This window comes from Siniperca chuatsi, linkage group LG5, assembly GCF_020085105.1.
Source record: "Siniperca chuatsi isolate FFG_IHB_CAS linkage group LG5, ASM2008510v1, whole genome shotgun sequence".
NCBI lineage: Eukaryota > Metazoa > Chordata > Actinopteri > Centrarchiformes > Sinipercidae > Siniperca > Siniperca chuatsi.
This window is the reverse complement of record NC_058046.1, coordinates 31,951,243-31,971,313: the sequence shown is the minus strand read 5'-3', so window position 1 is coordinate 31,971,313 and position 20,071 is coordinate 31,951,243. Positions and strand designations below refer to the sequence as shown.

Below are 20,071 nucleotides of genomic sequence, written 5' to 3'. Positions count from 1 at the left end.
CATGACCCGTTACCAAAGGACAGTGTATGTTTTAGCTCATATTAAGTCATGACCAGTTTTTCATTACAGACCATGAACTGAACAATTATGTTCACATTGTCAATTCTGCAGTGCACAATTTACATCCAATGTCAACATTCAGTGCTAATCCAGTGATGTTTTTTTTTATATTCTGTCATATGTTTTTTTATGTTTTAATATGTAATAATAATATTTAATAATGTTAATGTTCACCTTTTTAAACTCTATTTATTGTTTTTTGAGATTAACTAAGGTTACTTAACTCAAGCATGTTTCAGGTCTTTGCAAGTTGATTACTATAGCATATGGAAATGAATGGCCTCCAATGTTTAAACCAACATCAGAACACACTACAACGTGTTTTGGAAAAGGGTAAGCAATAATGTCAACTTGTTTAGTAGCGAATGGGCTTAAACATGCAAATGCAGCCATAAGGTCCTTTAAAACAGGAAAAATATCACTTGCACCCACATTAAAAATAATGAGAAGAGTCACTTGATTCTGTTTCCCCCTGAAACGATGGCGAATTGGACTTTGACTCATGAACAACAAGCAGAACATAACACAGTGCATGATTCCTGCTGCTTGTTTGTCTATTCATGCTTTATAGGGCTTTGTAGCATTTCTGATGAATATTGAATTTAACCTCACAAAAACCAGTAGACATTATGAAACCCTTTTCCTAAAATCTTTTTATCACAAAAATGAAAAGTGTTGTGCTGAAACATCATCAGAAACATGTTTTGCTCTTTGCTGCATTGTATCACCTCACTGTCTTAGATATAATGCAGAAGACCTTTTCTCTGCATATGATAATGTTGCATGTTGGATGGTTCAGAGTGTTAATTAACACTGAAACATTTTTGCAACAACAGCTGTGGCTTCAGTGACAGAGTGCTATTTACCACGCAGAATAAAATTATGCATGCACTTAAAAATTTACAATTATAGCTTGGTGATGATGTGTTGGTTACATAGGCTCGATGCAATTAATGTTACTTAAAATGGCAGAGAGATACATCTCTGCCAAGGAAAACAGTAGTGATAAGCAGAATTTATTAAAAAAATAATAATAATAATTTCCATCAGGCACAGTTAATTTACAGAGGGTTAGATTTGTTTGTAAAAAGTTGGCTGAAAATGGATCAGCCCACACAGAGGAGAGGAGAGGGAGCCGAGGACTCATGCACTGTCTGTGCACGGCAGACTTAATCCAGCTACATCAAAACAACAGAGCAGGACTCCCAATCATTTTCAGGTGGAACCAGTTTGTTCTCTTTGTTGTTGTTTCAGGCAGCAAAGAAAGTGAAACAATCAGCATTTTATCTGGTAGCTTTTTCTGTGCGTTTTTACAGTAGTGATGTGATTATTTGCCAATTTCAATGCAGCGTGTGATCTGTTCTTGTTTTTGTTGATAAATCCTAAATGAATTGCTATCAGGTCTCATTAGCATTTTGTTATTGTTATTTTAATGATCATACATGTGCTTGGTCATTTGGCAAATGTTGACACGAAATAAAACCAGAGAAAATGTTGATTGTTTTGCTCAGAAATAGTGGAACTGAGTTCCAGGGCCCCAATATGGGTAGGGCCCTCAAAAAGCCTGGAATGAATATTTTGTCTTTATCTGCAATTTTGAAGTTTTACTTGATTAGCATTATAAGTGATAATGTTCTCTAATGTTATAAAACCTCATAGTGAAAGTTTCACACAGCATTTACAGTATGTTGAGAAGAGATGGCTGGAAAGAGATTTCAGATTGTGCAGACTTTCTTAAATGCACACACTTCAATACTGAAAACTGATGTTTGTGCTGAAATTTATAGGCATTCATTGTACTGTGTTATTATTATTTTAGAAAACAGCGTTTAAAATGATTAAAATGTTTGTAATAGTTTTTGGACAACAATGGCGCTCTATTACACAGAGGGATAAGATATATCAGGCTTTGATACACACACTATACTGCATTCAGTTCACTGCAGGATCAATTCACTGCAGGATTTCACCTTTTCATGAGATTGTTGACAAAAAGAAAAAAATCACAAATGACCCTTGAAATACAAAAAAAAATAAATATATATTATTTTGGCCACTGACCAGCCTCAGTCATGACATCATGTAACAACTCTTTTACTACAAGCAAGGGTAAAATCTTGATTACACACTGACCGTCAGCCATTTTAACCTTTGATCTCCACCCAGTAGTGAAGGCAGTTTGTAGGAAACACACACAGGAGCTTGAACCCTGGATAGAAGTCACACACAGTGGCAAGGAAGCGATGTAAAAGGACAAAAAAGAAAGAGACATGCTGTTCACTGCTCTTTATTGATTCTGGTAGGGTGCTGAAAAGGTCTTTGGTCATGCCCTTACCAAAGGATACTAATTTGCTCGATCAAGTCTGTTGGAATATCGACTGGGAGGAGGCTGAGCGCCTGCCATTGTGTTGGTTTCAGCAGGGAGCTGGTCTGTGAAACAGGATTACTAGAGGTCAGGCAGCCAGTGAAAGGATTTCCATCACTTTCTGGGGGCTAATACAATGGGGCGGGGCCCGGGAGACGTGATTGAGATGTTGAAGACCAGAGGGGAGGGAAAGCTCCAGCACCACCTCACCCCCACCCACATGCAGATTTGCAGCCTGTTAATCTGTATGTTTCGTGGTTGCAGACACCCGGGAGGTTTTGTTTTCAGCCACAAAAGATATTCAAAGGGAATGGGTTTCCTCTTTTTCTAAGAAATAAATCTCATATGATGATTTTAAATGATAGCACATTGTTCTTCATCCATCCATCCAGTCTCTATACCTGCTGATGCTGTGTAGGGTCAAAATTCACATTAGGGAAGCTAATCATAGCATATTGTTCATACATTTTGAGGACTCAATAAAACAAATCAATATTCGTATTTTAACATATCTTACATGCATATTTACACTCAAATATTACATATATTTCTATCACAATGACTAAACACTGATAATGGCTAAGAAGTCTCTTTAAAACAATATTTCACATAATAATGTACTCACATAGTCACATGGGCCAGTGCCAGGTTTTTGACTCCTCCAGTGCAACTCCAGCTCCCTAAGAAATGCTCAAGTAGCCACCAAAAGTGTGACATTTTCTCATTTTCTTCATTCAGTTAATGGCCTAATGTTGTTTCAAAGGCTTCTCCACACTCCCGCAGTCTTGTGATATAGGGAAAAATAAAAATAAAATTACATTATGACATTATTGGACTTTTTGTTGTCTGACTGGATCACACAGAATAAGCAGCTGGAAGACACCATTTTGAACGTATTTGTTCATTAAGTAAATGTTTTTAATATTCCATTTAGTTAATATTATGTATGTTAAAGATACATTGACATTTAACATTTATGTATTATTAAATCAATAAAAAATGACATTATGAAATAAATACATATTTTAATAAATACAGAATATGTAAAAAAAATTGACTGATGATGATTTAAAGGAATACTCATTAAACCCTTTTAAGCACTGACTGCTGTTCTGCAAGGTCGCTCAGAAACGTTTGTCTCTTGCTACTTTAAAGAACAGCAAGTGTGGTCAGCTCCAATTAAATCAGCAACCCAGTGAAGAAACTGCAGCACAACCCACGTCTCTGCGGTGCCAGACCCCCCCCCCCAAAAAAAACAACAGCATCACTCATTTGTTCAAAAGCCTAAAAAGTCCACGTTCACATTTACCTGACAAAAAAATGATGTTTGTCACATTCACTGACATTGGTCGTGAGCGTCTGAAATTATGATATGACTGCATGATAAATAATGGCGTTTTGTCTGATAAGTATGAAAAGGAGTGGACTGTGCAGTCCAGCCAGGATCTTCTTTAACACTTAAGAGGCCATATATTTCAAGGAGAGATTCGCACATCCAACTAGCTCCAATGCAGGCGTGTAGGAAAGTATCACTTCAGTCTTGAGAAAAAAGAAAATCCCACACACTGCTCTTGCTCAGCATCGCTATTTATTGATCATACTAACGTTTCAGTCCCTCTGGACTTTCTACAGAACAAGGATCGAAACATAAAAGTAATTAAAAAATAAAAAGCAACCTGTTATTTGTTTGACCACTGAAGAAAAAGAAGCAATTTGTGCGTTTCTCTTTTAATCATAACAGAAAATATCTATGAACATTACCAATGTAAACAAACTTTTAAAAGCAACTTAATATCAGCTTCCAATCTTGTTTTTGCTGACCTGCAGTAGTTGGACACCTTGCTGCAGTGATGTAGAAGCGTTCTCCAGGGTGTGTCAGTACACTTTGACATCACTGATGGGTGTGGTCAAAGGGACAACAGACATGAAACTTTAAACCAGAAAGTTCAGTGAAATACTCCTTTTAACTTGGTGATGTTGCTCTTTAACAGTATCAACATGTATTTTTGTGTTTGTTGTATTAATAAACCTTCATTCATTTGGGACTGAAAGCAGGGTTCAGAGGCTGGGGCCAAACTTGGGTTTACTTTTTGAATTATGGATTGTGCCTTTAAACTATATATTTTCTACAATAATATATAATACATGTTTTTTGATCATAGAAATTACAGGTCACATATATAACTGAAGAGTTTAAGTTATTGGTGAAAAATCATGCAAACACTGGCCTGCCTGTTTGACAAAGCAGGTATGCTGAGATAAAGTGAAACTCTAAAGTTATTATGTCAATAAAACGTAATTGACACGGTTTTAAATGATTGGGGCTTTGCTGGCTATGAGAACATGTTGAATGATAAACCCATTAATAGAAAACCAATAAATAGATCACTGAATATGGAATTCTTGTTGATTGCAGCATGTCACTTTATTGCTCAACCCTTCTGCCTGTTGTGTCCCGTGTCTCGTCTCGTGCTTGTCATACCACTGTACAAACATCTCCATTGTAAAGCAGCTTTGGGGCACTGATAACCTTCAAACCACATGAAACCCTAGCCTGGCATCTGAAGAGACCACAGACCATCACAGACATGACCCCTTTGTGGAAACAAGCCTTTCTCTCCATTGAGCAAACAGCCAATTAGCTATTATGGAGACCGACTGTGAGGATGTGTGTGGGTCTGCTTTTTGTGGATGAGGTTGCAGCCTCTTACCTCTATAGGTGGGACATCTGCTGAGGGTTTGTGTCCCTGGATAAGCACCCCCCGAGCACGAGCCTAGCACCTTTTCAACCTGATCACATAGGTATTTAGCTCTCGGCCCTGGCCAGTGTTTCTGTTTGTTTTATTTTCAGAGCAGGTGTTTTATAATCATTAGCGACTCCATTACGACCCCAGCGCTAAGTAGAAGACAAACAGTGGCCGTGCATCTATTCTCAATGGAACCATCTGGTGGCAAGGAGGAAAAATGGCTGTGTTTGGCGCCAGTGTTTGCCAATGGTCACATAATTGTGTTTCAGAGGAGAGGAGGCAGATAGCAGACACACTGAGCTGAAGTGCTGTGGGTTTTATAGAATGTTTCCAATGTCTTTGTCTGCTCAGCCAACATCCTGGTGTTTGTATTCATCCGTTTACAGTAGGGCCTTCCTTCACTAAATGTCTTTTTTATTTTTTCAAGAAATGTTTTTGTGGACAATAAATTTCACATTCACAGATCACACAGAGCTTCAGGCCCACGGAAATAAACCAGGCTGCACAATGTTTCTCTCACAGGTATTCCCCCCAACGTTTTCAGCTCCCTGTTTCTTTAAAGGCACAGTCCATAGCACTGAAGAAAACACACACAACCAAAACCCCTTCCAGATTCATGGACACAGACTGCAGTGGACCACAATTAAATAGAAGTCATAAACGTTTGATATTGCATCTATGGTATGTATGTATGCATGTATATTATTATGTATCCATGTATGCCTATGTTTGAGTGCAGATAGATATAACTAAAACCGACGTAATGTTTTCTGATGTTCTCAATATCATCACATTTTTCATTTCATCTGTAAATATACACAGTATCTGTATTATTTGGTCAAATAAATACTGGGCTTATTTATCAATTCTATTTCATTTATTTATATGGAGCCATGTGCAATGCCCGAGTTAGCTTGAAGCTAGTGTTTATCTGCAGTCCCGTGGCAGGTCACAGTTCAAATATACACTCACGGATGTACAGCACTAAACGGACAGGATAGGACATATAATACAAACTTATACACACAACAATATACCACAAAAAACAGATTAGCAAGAAGTGTATGATAGGCTCATTTAAAACAAGGAAAGCTGTGTACAATGCAAAAACCATTTACATGATTAATAAATGAATCAGAAAAAGTACAACCATACAAAATATGAAAATAATTGAAGCTTCAAAATGTTGCATAACTTTAAATCGGGAGTATGTGGGTGTACATGTTATCAAATTTTCACTACACGATTATTGTGACCAAATTAATTCATTATTATGTGTATGTGTGTATTATTAACATGATATCAATATTTCATTTTTAAATATCACGGTTATCGTCCATACCAGTGTATCGCGACACCTCTAGTACATATGCACAGTATAGATATGTATTTATCAAATATAGCATTTCCAAATGAGTCCAGGCGATGGCACGTTGTATACATTTTTATCAAAGCCTCAGTGAATAGACAGCAGCTGCACAGTATCTTTTCACATCTCCTCTGCTTCTTTACACTCTGTGCATGTCTGTACGTTCTGTTTTCATGTCTCTTCATTCATAACATTATTGTGGTTCCTGTAATGTTTTTTCTTAATTGTGCATATTACATGTAAATGTTTTATTCCTGTATTATGTATTTATTTTATCCATTTCTCCTCAAATGATTTTATCTTTTTATGTAAACGAACAAACCCAGTGTTCTCACTGGGTTTGGGTAGCTCCCTTTCCCCCATTTCCACACGTTTATTAAAACAAACCAAAAGAAAGCATCTACTCCAGTACTGGAAATCCACAAATCCTCCAACATTACAACACTGGCAAAATAATATGTGTTGATTTTGAAATACAGAAAACACAATAGCTGCAGGAAATATATATTATAGAACATATAAGAACATATATATTTTTAATTTATTAGGGAAATATGGTGGGTTTAGGAGCAGTTTAATCTCTATAATTTAAAGTGGCACAGTGGCATTATTTTACTGTTGAGGCTGATACCAATATTTTTTATTTTATACTGATTATTTGTGAATTTGATGAGGGAACTTGAGGGTTTTTGTTTGCAGTGTGGAGAGGGCTCAGAGACACATTGCTGCATTTAAATGAATAGTAAATTTACAGAATAATTTAACCATGCAGTAAATTTACAGAAACCTAGACTGATAGAGAAAATGTCCCCGTTTGTAAAAATTGTTGGTTTCTGGTCAAAGTAGTCAGCGCCGGCAGGGGGAGCTGGCTTTGGACTCATGACCTCAGTATTGTAAAATCCTGGCTCTGGCCCTGGACTGGGCTCAGAATGTTTGTGCCTGTTGTTCTATTGGTGTGTTATGTTTCGTCATGTTGCTTCTCGGATGGAGTGTGTTGTTTGTGTTTGCAGCAGCGGTTTGTGTACACCTTCCACGGCCTCTCGGGGTTCTGCTTGTTTGTGGGAAAAGCCGTCAATGGTGATAATTATTCCAAACAAAATGCTGCACCCACTACACATAATTATGCCACTGATGCTAATTACTGTGTTAGTTATTAACGACTCATTAAACAATTACGGTCACCGTCAATGATATGCTAATGAATTTCACATGAAACGTGTAAAAGTAACTATCCAGCAAGGTAACGGCTGGAGGGCCAACACACTGAGAGGACCAGACACTCTGTTTCAGTTAGTTGGCCTGGATCTTATCAAGCAGCCCCACATTCATTTTAGCATTAGCAGTTGCTATAATTATCATTATTGGCATTATTAATAAACTGTCTTTTATCATTACTGTTTTTGTTATTACTTATTCCAGAGTTCAGATACAGGCGACAGAGCTGGGCTTAGCGCAAAAAAAAGTGGTGTCCTTGGTTTGAAGTGCAGTATCACCTCTACTGAATGTGGAGAAACTACCGTTATGTAATAATAAATATTACATATTACAAGTAACTGTTGACAGGGCTTTCACTGGGTCACCCTGACTCCTAAAAACTGTGTTTACTTTTAAATTTAGTAAAGAAACATATATACATAGGCAATGTTAACATAGTAAGGAAACATCTTTAATGTTTAACATATCTGCAAATCATTCACTGTCAACATGCTGATTTGTTTTCCTATAATGTCCGCTCCAGGTAACTGAAGCATGATCAACGTTTTTATAGTTCTGTTTAGGCAACTCAAAGCACGTGGTTAAGGTTTGGGAAACCAGGTAGTCTTGGTTTAGTATTGGCAACATCAGACATGTGCAAAAGGGCTCATGAGTAGAGGAGGAGGATAAAAAGCCTTTATTGGTTTCATGGCTTGTTCATGACTATTACATTTTTCAGGCTAACAGCTCTGACTTGAAGCATGACACGGGATATTTTTACTTTTTTAATAATTCTGATTTTGTTATTTGTTTTGTTTTTTATCTTGAACGTTCCCTAATCTAACGTGTTTCAGTAGCTTAAACCGATGTGGAACCTGGAATCCTGGTCTCTGGTGTCAAAGTGTCCCTTGTCCTTTTAGAAGACAGGGCTGGGCAGGGCCATATGTCTAATTTGGTCATTACATTGCAAACTGGGTTTCTCAACTGTGGAGTCAGCACTCCGAGATAAGCTAGTGCAGGAGATGCTGCTTGATATCTTGATTGACATTTGGACACTTGCTCAATGTACTATTAATGTGAAAATACGCAATGATCCCCATGAGAAGCTTTCCCACTTTTGTTTAGAAAAAAGAATGGCCTATAAAAGTATTCACATCAGCTGAATAACTGACCGCTGTGTAACTGATGGAATCACAATAGCCACAAGAACACAATGAGTCATCATAGGAATATTATATAGAAACAGTACAGAAATGTCACAGAGACTTTGCTTGGCTGCAGCTGCAACAGTCTGTTACAGCTGATGGTGTTATTTGCTGAGGTTTTATGTGAGCAGCCAGCAGTTCTGTATCTCTCTGATCATACGCAGGTGATTACCACATCAGCATCATTTTCATCCAATGGCCACAAGAAAACAGTGGGGTATGTTGAGAAATATTTCCTGCTCATGAGAAAACAAAGCATGAACCCACAATGCAGAAAGAGTTTGAACCATGACTTTTCTGTGCTCTGATGAGCAGGCCAGTGTTTTCCTGCTCGCACCAAGGTGTGGCTCGATTCTTCACTGAGCTGTGACAGATAATGCCAGTCTTTGCATTGTGTGTGTGTGTGTGTGAGTGAGTGAGAAAGAGAGAGGGAGGGAGGAGTGGGAGTTTATATGCTCCTCAGAAGCACAAACTATTTCATCTAATGGCAAAATATCCCTCTATTTCAAGTTCGGAGTGAGGACCTTGGGCAAATTGATGTATGTCTCCTCCTCCTCCTTCTGGATCTCTCCTCTTTTTTCTCCAGCAGCATTATGGGTGGTTATAAAATATTAATATGAGAGTGCATTTAGCGGAGAGCAGCTCGTATGGGTATTCTCTCATGACTCCCCATTCAGGTCACTGGGGAGCGCCTGCCTGTTTCTCTGCCTGCCTGATTTACTCTAAATGCAACATTAAAGATCTTCTTTCCTTTTGGAGGCTGTAAGCATGATGCTGTCTTATATATACACACACACACATATATATATATATATGTGTGTGTGTATATCTATATCTATATATATATATATATATATATATATATATATATATATATATATATATATATATATGCATCTGCCCAGATCTCAGTAGAGCAGCTCCTGAAAACACTGATTGGAATAGACTGGGTGTCACATCTAGTTAAAACATTAGACAGACAGCACCACCCTCAGAGACAAACACACACACACACATACAAGTATGCATGTACATACACACACACACACACACACACACTAGTACACAAATGATCAGTGAACAAACAAGAAAACACAAAAGAGCATAAAGCAAACACAAATAACGCACACACAAAGACTTTGGACATGGACCTCTGTACATCATTCATGGTATGATTGTCATAGACAGCAGTATCCCTGTAAATATTATCACAATATTTATGATAAAGTGAAAATGACAATTAGATGCACAAGCTCACTTTATTGCCCCTCTGGAAGCAGGCATGGCTGTAGAGCACGCCTTCGGGCTACAAGCTTTTTGCCTGGAATTGTGTTCTCTTTTTCATTTTTTTCCCACACTGAATGGAGAGGTGAACAAAGGGGGAAAGCTGGAATTATGCTTCTCCGGGCTGCACGTAGGCGAATGTGCACAGGGGTTGCATGAATATATTTACGTGGATCTTTCTTTTACACTTGTATGAACTACATTTACATTTGTTTTCATTTCCTGTTTGGACCCCACTCCCAACAGCAGTTGAATCAACCAATCAGCTTGCTTGACGCACACGTCCGCCCTACGCGTCGGAGGTGTCCACAGTGGCTACAGTTAGACGTTTTTGTGTATCTTTGAAAAAGCATAATTTCAGCTTTATCGGTTGAATATGAACCGGTGAATATCAGTGTTAACTATTCTTGCACACGCACCACTGTAAACAGACCACATCTGATGGGCTCTGATTCAGTAAATAGTGAATGATTTTTTTATTTAAATATATTTTAATTACAATTACATGTTTTATTCTTTAACCTGTCTTTATCCAGAAAGTTTCACTGAGAGCATTTTTAGCTAGAAACACCTTATACTAGTATCTTTGAGCTCTTAGCCTGTAATAAAGCTCTCGGTCCATTTGGTTCCTTGTATCTGAGACCCTGGGCCCCGAGTCAATCTCACTCTGTTTGAGTGTGTTCGGTTTTTTGGGGGGGGGTTGTGTCACGTTTGGATAGGTTTTCCAAAATTAAGGATCTGTGAGGCCGGAGTGTGTTTGAACCATGTCTGAACGCAAAAGTATTTCTTCCTCGTTCGCAACGGACAAACTCGAAGGTGTACAAAAAGCCTGCCATCATAGAGAGGGACAAGACACAGTAATCCTTCAAATAGGTAGAGTGGGCCGTCCACTGATCACAGGGCTGGCTGGTCACTGACGCTGATCCCCAAATTGCTCCAGATGGTCCAGCCAGCACCTTGCATGGTAGCTCGCCGCCATCGGTGTGTGTGAATGGCTGAATGAGAGGCAGAATTGTAAAGCGCTTTGTATTAGAAATATCATAATAACAAAGACTCCATGTTATATGTTTAAAAAAATTACTTTCAGTGTTGATATGCATAACTATTCTACAAGACATGCAGTAGCAGAGCATTTTATATTGCCTAAAACTAGAACAAACTCAATCCAGCGTACAGTCATATGTGAATTGATGAATTAATGGAATTCACTGTCTGCGAGGCCGCAGCTAACAGGTCTAAACAAACAAACAAACAATCACTGCGTGAAAAACAAATAGCAGACGCAGCCCGTCATTTAGTTTGAACATTTCATTCATTTTGGACAATTTTAAAGTGCATGGTCCATGGTCCAGTGCCAGTGCAGGAAGTGAAGTGAAGTGGACAGTGAGGGTGTGGAAGTCGGGGGAGGGGGTGGGTGTGTAGCGCATCCAAGTTTCTTGAACATGAGAGTTCACATTGCATTATAATCCATCTTAACCATACCAAAGTTGCCTTGCTCCAATATTGTAGAAAGAAATCATTGTTTTGGACAACAAATTTTATAGCAGGAGGTCAAAGACATGACATGTTGACACCATCTAACAGTTTATGATTCTCTCTATAATACATGAAGGCACACTTAGCAGAATATGAGAAGAGTGATGTTATTGATCAGACTCCATGGCTGTTTTGACAGTGGCCATCAGCCTGTTATGAAGTAAAGCTGAGTCCTGTGTTGGACAGCCAGGATTTACTAGCAGAAATCAGCTAATTATCATACTGATGGGGAAGTATCTGCGGGGTATGTTCAGCACAGAGTCAACACCTGCTTAAAGGCTGTCACAGCAAATGCTCCTGATGATCCATTTCTTCCTTTATGGACGTGGTGTCTGACTCTGACAGTGACCACTACTGACAAATTTGCACTATGGTTTGAGCATGCATATCCATATTCTTGTAGAAACCAATGGAAAAAAAATAAGCACATTTCCCTACAGGAAAAGAACGAACTAAGACCAGGACAGAAAAATGACACTGCAATGTTGTGGAACGTTCTATAATTTATCTGTTACTGCATTTTTATGACTGCAAAGCTACTGCTGATATTATAACAATGCCCCTTTAGAAAAAATAAACACTTTATTAAGCTGGGTAAGGTTAGATTATCAAATATTCATAAATACACTGAAACACAAACCCGTTTTAGATTCTAAATCATAGCTGGCAGAAGCAAAGTACACAGTAGCGTATGCCTCGATGCCAACCAGGGGGCAGCCAACAAACATTTCAAAAATGTCAACTCCTCTGTTCATTTTAAAATGAATTGTCATGATTAAGTATTGCACAGTATAAGGTTTACACAACCAGCGTCAACAGGTCAAGGCCGTCACCTCTGCGTGGCACCTAACTAACATGGCACAGGATCCCTATGGCTGTCCACAGTGGCCATGTTTTTTCTACAGGCTGAGCCCAACCAGGCACCATGGTTATAGGCCTGGCCACCAGGCATTCACCAGCAGGCTCCCCTCCCAGGCCTAGCTCCAGGAGGCTGACCCCAGTCTCCAAAGATGTTCCAAAGATGCAGATCCATAGAAGTCTTAGCATCGGTCTTAGTGTGGCCGCTCACCTGGGACCAGTGGCACCCAAGTTTGAAGTTGATAGTGAATGTAGTTGGATGGACTTCCTGTTTTTGTTGTTGTTAGCACAAAGCGTCTTGCCAAGCTCACCAGGATTACCTTTTTCTTGTTCTGTTTGTATGTGTGGACTTTCCATAAGAATGAAGCTGTATTAAACCGATATGGTTTAATTTTGTCAGATTAATTTATTTTCATTCTGCGCATTTGCACATTGCAGAGTTAAAACCGAGGTGTTTCTTGAGCATGTTACTTAAGCACAAATGCTTAATAGTAGTAGCAGTACTTTTGGTACACCACCTTCCATTGCAATATCACTTAAAATATTACACAACATTGTACAGAGCTTATTTACAGTTTTACTGTACATACTTTTACTGTACAACTGTGGTACCACAGTGGTGAGGGCTTAGGGATGGGAATGGGATTTTGCATTAAAACTCAGAATGGATTGGTTTACATGTATGTGCTTTACATGTATGACTCCTTAAAGCTAGGGTAGGTAATATGTATTTCAGAAGAATTTTTTGTTATATTTGTTGAAATTCTCTTTACATTCGGACAGCAATCAATAAATCAAATGCTTTGATTGGCTGGCGTACCTGCCTGTCTACCTATCTATCTGCCTACCTGCCTACCTGTGCAGACTCTGCCATGAACTCACTGCACATGTTGTATTTCAGGGCAGTGGCTTTGGAGGGAGGCCTGAAGGGAGGGGGTGGGATTATTTCAGTTGGATATTTTCAAAATCTAGCTGTCTCTTGCTAGTTTCTCCGTTACCTACCCTAGCTTTAACAAGCTGAAACATTTCTAGAAAAAAATCTGTTAAAATTAGTTCTTTGACTTTGGCACAAAAGAAGTCACGTGACATAAGTGACACAAGTCTCGATAACATAACTTAAAACTTAAAATAACTCACACTGAGTGAAAGTCCTGTGTTTGTTTGACCCACCGTCCACCTCCAAAGATGGACTCTCTCGCGCTTTATGTCACTCGTTATTCTACGCCACCTGACTTCCTTAATGATTTCTGGCAGCCCTGTGCGTCTCACACAAACACTAAAGTGTACCTTGTACCGTACAAAACGTCAGTATTTGACGCCCTGGGAATGAGACCAGACTGGTCCTCCAAATTAAACAACAGAATACGTTGCTTGTCTATGCTCTCTAGAACGACCAAGCGGCAACCTCCAGAGCTGAAAAATGAAGCCAATCCAGAAGTGGCAAAAACTGCAGTTTATCGAATGGTCATGTGAGGCTGGCTCCAAAAGCACGTCAGTCCCCACAGAGCCCCATGTTAAAACGCCCAACTTTACAGCAGAAATAAACACGTTACTGCTACAACAAAACTTGTGTATATTATGTTAAGGCTTAAAGTTATACATAATTAAGGACATGGCCGCTTTGAGTGACAGGCTGGTACCCTATCAGGTGGCTAGCCGCTAGGTGTTTCATCAACCAGGCTTCCTTTGGCCCGCCTCAGCTCCACCTCTTTGCCCATTTTTGGATTAGCCGGAGTGTCAAAATGGCGACGGTTTAAAATGACTAATGTATTAATGTTAGGGGATCATTGTTGTCATGGTTCCAATAATAACCACATGCTTAAGGTTAGGGAACGACCTCCAACAACATACTTACAAAATACTTTGCTATAACACTTGTAAACTGCAGCAACACAGACAACTATAAGAAAAGTGGACAGCTAGACAAAAAGGGAAAAACAATAATATAGGAGTGGTATTTTGGCTCTGGACTATTGGGATCCAGTACTAATTAAGACCGGCACCAGTACCCATCCGTAGCCACCATCACAGCAACATCTGCACTTGTATGTACTGAAATGTAAAGATAGCCTTGAAATCTACAGCGCACATTCATGCTGCCCGGAAGACGAATCCTTCCCTACTGTGAACAAAATACCTCTTTAGCTACACCACTGGTATCATCATATGAAGAGCAAAATTGTCAGTATATTTTTCATTCTGTCTAGCTTTCTTATTATAATTTATCCCAGCACTGTTTGGAGTTTTAATGTGATGGGGTGAGGTTTTGGAGGCTTTTCTACCCTGATACCAAAATTGTTGTAAAAGAAACAGGGGTGGCAGTGGCTAAGAGCTAGAGCGGGCTGTCCCCTAATGGGAAGATAGGTGGCTCGAGTCCCGTGTTCCCCAAGCCCCCATGTCAAAGTGTCCTTTGGCAAGACACTGAACTCTAAATTGTGTGAATGAGTTAGTTTCTTTGTACTGATGAGCAGTTGGCACCTGCCATCAGTGTGTGAATGACATGTAGTGTGAAGCATTTTGAGTGGTTGGAAGAATAGAAAGGCGTTATACAAGTACAGTCCATTGAATTCTTGTACTTGAGGAAGCATAATATGGTCATACTTAAAGATATTGAATCTTGAAACAAACGAGTGTTTTCTAGCAAAGGACTGAACTCTATCTATCACAACAATGCTTCATTTGTCTACTGCTCAACAGCAGATCAATACAGATCATCACTGCTCACTATGAATCCATGTACTCTGGGCACCTGACATGGTAATCTTTCATTATACTCCACTTACTTGGCATATGGAGTGAAAATGATGAAAAGGGAATTGTGATCTGATATTTCATCTGAATTCCAACATTGTTATGTTGATAATTGCTGTTATTAGGCTGACACAAGTTGAATAGAAGCTGCTGCTGCTACTCTGGCCAACAAAGAACACAGTGACATATGGTGAAAATGCAGTATCATATGTGATTTGGTGTAAACAGTGTGTGCGCGCTGCACACAGAATGGGTGAGGAGCTATTTTAAACAACCAGACAGCAGAAGGCAAAGAGCTGTGCTGCTCTTCAGGTGCTCAATAATTAACTGCATGCTGCTCACAGAGTGCCGGTGGTGTGGTGGAGGAAGTCAAGCAGAAGCTAGGAGCAGGGTGTATGTACAGCATGAGCACTTTGTGTGTGTGTGTGTGTGTGTGTGTGTGTGTGTGTGTGTGTGTGTGTGTGTGTGTGTGTGTGTGTGTGTGTATGGGGGGATGAGGGGATAACATTGAATACACCCCTCTTGTGATATGGCTTACTTGTTGCGACATCTGAAAATGAGTCCCTTTTGTTCATTACCATGTCCCTCTGATGAAGGCTAAGGTGGGACCCACCACCACATACACTATCATGACTTGCACCACACAGGTCCGGGATGCTGATTACTATTACCGACATGGAGGAAGTCCCACGGCACATCAGGATGGGGGATGAGTAGGATCCTGGTAGCCTTTGTGTCGGCATTAAAGTTTCAGGTCGCGTGGGCCTGTTTTGCACGGCTGCTGATCCCCGACTGATGCTGAGCTGGAAAGCAGCCATGGGCAACAGCATGTCAGACATCAGACTGCTGGTCTCTAGGTGCCACAGTGCCAAAAACAAGTGTTGAATTAGACCCACCGGGACTTGAAGCTACATACGCTAACATCACCCTGATGCTGTTAAAATGGCTGTTGTACACCAAGACTCAAAGGTATGCACTACCAGCGCCTGGGACTGCTAAAATGCAGCTACAAGGAGATGCACACATGCATATAGCTGCTGTTGGGAAAAAACCTCCAACTCCAGTTTTGGGCAATTGTCATGTTCTAACCAGAGATGCAAATTGCACAGTACACATTGCTTTCATCAAGTATTGTAGTTACAATAAAGGAATAACTGGTAATCAGTAAGGTAAATTCCATGAAAACACACCAAAAAATGATGAGCAATAAAAGAGGCATTACTTACAGACCTGACTCCAGGCTTCTAGAACAGGTTTTAAGCTAAATTCAAAACATATTTGACCAAAACATGTGAGAGCCCCAAATCAAAAATACATATTTTTCCTCTCTTTGGTGTGAGTTTCTTGTGAGATGTCTGCATTTTTTAATACAATGGGACTATATGGCACTCAGCTTGTGGTGCTCAAAGTATCCAAAAAATACATTTGAAAAACTCAACAGCAAAGTCTCTTTCCAGAAATCATGAACCGGTTACTCAAGATAATCCACAGTTTCATGTATCGGCAGAAAGAAAATAGTTTTCTTTTTGTTGTTGTTGTTTTTTAAAGTCATGGTGAAATTAGTTCATAATGAGAGTCTAGCTGCCTAAACCTCCATTAGCCTACTTTCAGCCTCTTTTGACTGACAACTGTCTGAATCCTACACACATACATAGGAGCACACCCACACGAGTCTGTACATTAATAGAAGAAATGATATCTCTTCATTAAAGAATCATCTTTCTGAATGGACAATCCCGGGCTTTGTGAATAGGTCTCCTCATGACCAAAACCGCACCAATGCACTGAAAGAGGAAAAAAATGAAACATCCAAATTGCTACTTCAATCTCCAAGAGCTTTTAAGTGCTGTTTTCATCCCATTTTGACAAAAATAAATGTGTATTTTTATTATAGCATGTGTCGGGAGGTTGCTAATGGGTTTGGAATAAAAGACAACATTTTGATTCAGCCTGGCGCTGGTGGCACAGAGACCCTTTTTACTTCAGCTCATTTTAAAGCCAGAGCGCCGCTGCTCCCCTATCATTGGTTGATCAAGTCAAAGATGATGACCCACTCAGTGTTAATGCTTGTCTGCAGTTAGAAGTGATCCCCATGAACCAAATCAAAAGCCTGGCTCCCTGCTGAATAGATGCAGTGTCCTGCTTCAGTTTGGGATCACAGCGACATGTCCATGTGAAAGGCTGAGGGCGGCTGGTCAAGGCCGCTTTCTCCTCCTCAGGAGCAGACTTCACTGTTACTGAGGGCAAGCTCATTCACCATCTGGGACAAGTCAAAGCTGCTGAACAAAGCTGAGGAGCCACTGAGGGGCTACTGTTGGCTGGAAGACATTCTACACTTTGGCTGCTAAAAAAGTCATCATGTTTCATTGCAGCTGTGAAATAAACATGTCATCTGTTATCATGTTATCCACAGGAATCTTTAAGGACAACTCATTAATTAAACAGGAAACGGTGAGGAACTCCCACACACTGTCTGCACTTGAAACTTTAACATTTTTTAGTCGTAAGACCTTCGTAAGCCCTTCGGAGTAAAACAACGATATCATAATGTGTGGAATTATAAGGAATTATATTAATAACAAAACTACAGAGTCAGCACAAAGCAAATTAAAGTCATGATTTAAAGGCTAACAGAGAGTACGTTTACATGCACACTAGCATCCTGGTTTTGGTCATATTATATTCAGGATATGACGTGTGTAGCATATTTTAGTAAGTAATGTAAGTCAGTCGTACGCTTTTTAAATGAATAAACCAGTGGACAGTGAACGACTAGAGGCCAATCACTTCAAAGACTTGATTAAAAGTGAGCTGCAGACAGCAGAAATGGAAAGAGACACTGACGGCAACGTGGAGAACACAGGGCCATGGAAGCCCTGCAGGACAGCACGGCTGTACTGTAAGTGAAATGGAAAACATATGGATATGTTTCAGTCCACAGCCTTACAGATCATTGTAAACAGGTTATGAGTGTTTGCATTTAGTTTCCTGATTGGGTCATCGTTAATGGTGTCAAAGTAAGAGTCTGTGATACACGTGCACTCACCATAGAGATATATCGCTTTGCACCAGGAGAGGCCCTTTGTGATCTGAAGGCTTTCCTTCCCCATGAAGAAGTTACTTTCAGCGATTATGGAAGTCATTTCTGTTAAATGTGTGTCCTTGAATTTAATGTTCTTGTAACATTTGTACATTTGGATGCAAAATGCAACCAGAACTTGCACACCTCTGCCAAGGCTGCACAATCTCATCCTCATTATACTAAAACAGATGATGTCATTTGGTACTAAATATAATCTAGCAAGGGGACCTGTCAGTAAAAATGGGCTGAGTGTTTTACTCAGGGGTCAACAGGTCAGCTCAACATCCAAAATACTGACTTTTTCCTGTGTGGTTGTAAATTACTGATACAAATATGATTTTTAAAAAATGGAGAGTACGTTTTCAGTAGGCATAGTAGACAGCATAGTACAGCACTACTGCACTTTGCACTAGAGTATTTGATCACCAACTGTTTGTGTTTGAACGAGAATTTACATTTTGCCCATCAGTAGAGCTTATAAAACAGGATTCTGGTTATCTAAAACCACATGTATGTTTTAAATAAACTAAAACTGAATTAAAGCCTCATCCCCACCGACATAGCCACCTTAAATAACAGGCCTCGCTGAACTGAGTGTGAACTGTTGTCTGTCGTTGTATGTTGTTACTGTGTGAAGTTGTTGTCTGATGTGTACAGTGCTGAGGAATTTCCCCTCGGGCACAGTAAAGTCTAAAGTTCTAATTCAGCATATGTTTGAGATAAGCTTGTGCCTCACACCGGGGCGCCCCGGTCGCTTACCACGTACCAAGGCTGAGTCCGGCCTGGGTCCTTTGCTGCATGCCCTGCCTTTCCTGTCTCTCTCTACTGTAACTATCAAATAAAGAATAACAAACAATTAAAAAGCTTGTTCTTCACTCCAAGTTTGATTGTGAAAATACTATCAAACGTCTATGTGTTGGCATGAATGCCTAATTTTAAGTCAGCAACAACAATGAACTGGTGTGAAAGTAGCTTTTTGGCATAATATTCTAAAAGGCTTCGTGTGAAAACAGCTTTATTGGGGGGGAGACAAAATGTTCAGAAAAACTGAAAGAAAATATAACTGATGGCATAAAAAAAATGTCTTGACTTGAAAAACTTGAAAAGGACAAAGAATCAAACTGTTAGAGCGGGAAGATTGCTGGATTTTTGATTTATCAGAAGAACAAGCTCCACACGCAGAACACGCAGACAGTTTCTGAAATATATTAATATATATTACATTCATTTAGCAGATGCTTTTGTCTAAAGCGACTTATTGAGTACAAAGTCAGCAGTGTAACTCCGTTTAATAAGCAGATGTATATTTGTGGAGAGATTTCACTCCATGCACAGCCTGCTGTCTCCAGAGAGGCTGGCGGCTTTCATGTAAACCATGTTCTCTCCTCTCACACAAAACACTGTTTGCCCTTTTGGCAGAGAGCACGGACTTGATAATGAGAGCTATTTACACTGTTCTCCAAACTTCCTATTTTATCTGTTGCAGTTTCTAAAGGGCTGCTGAGCTCTCACAGTGTTTGTTGAGATGAAAAATGGCAGAGTGCTGTGCCATGTTTAAGGCCTTCCTCAACGTCTGCACTGGCTTTGTCTCAATTTGTCAATCTTGGCATCTTTATACAC

At 39.6% G+C, this 20,071-nt stretch overlaps 1 long non-coding RNA gene across 1 annotated transcript in view; it reads right to left on the bottom strand.

The window, feature by feature from the left end:
• Positions 1-20,071, bottom strand: part of LOC122876190 — a 66,260-nt gene that overhangs the window by 2,851 nt on the left and 43,338 nt on the right. The window contains exons 2-3 of the long non-coding RNA XR_006378028.1: positions 3,051-3,209; positions 2,194-2,835 (exon numbers count right to left, since the gene is read on the bottom strand). This is a non-coding gene — a long non-coding RNA (uncharacterized LOC122876190). The remainder of the gene's footprint in view (positions 1-2,193; positions 2,836-3,050; positions 3,210-20,071) is intronic.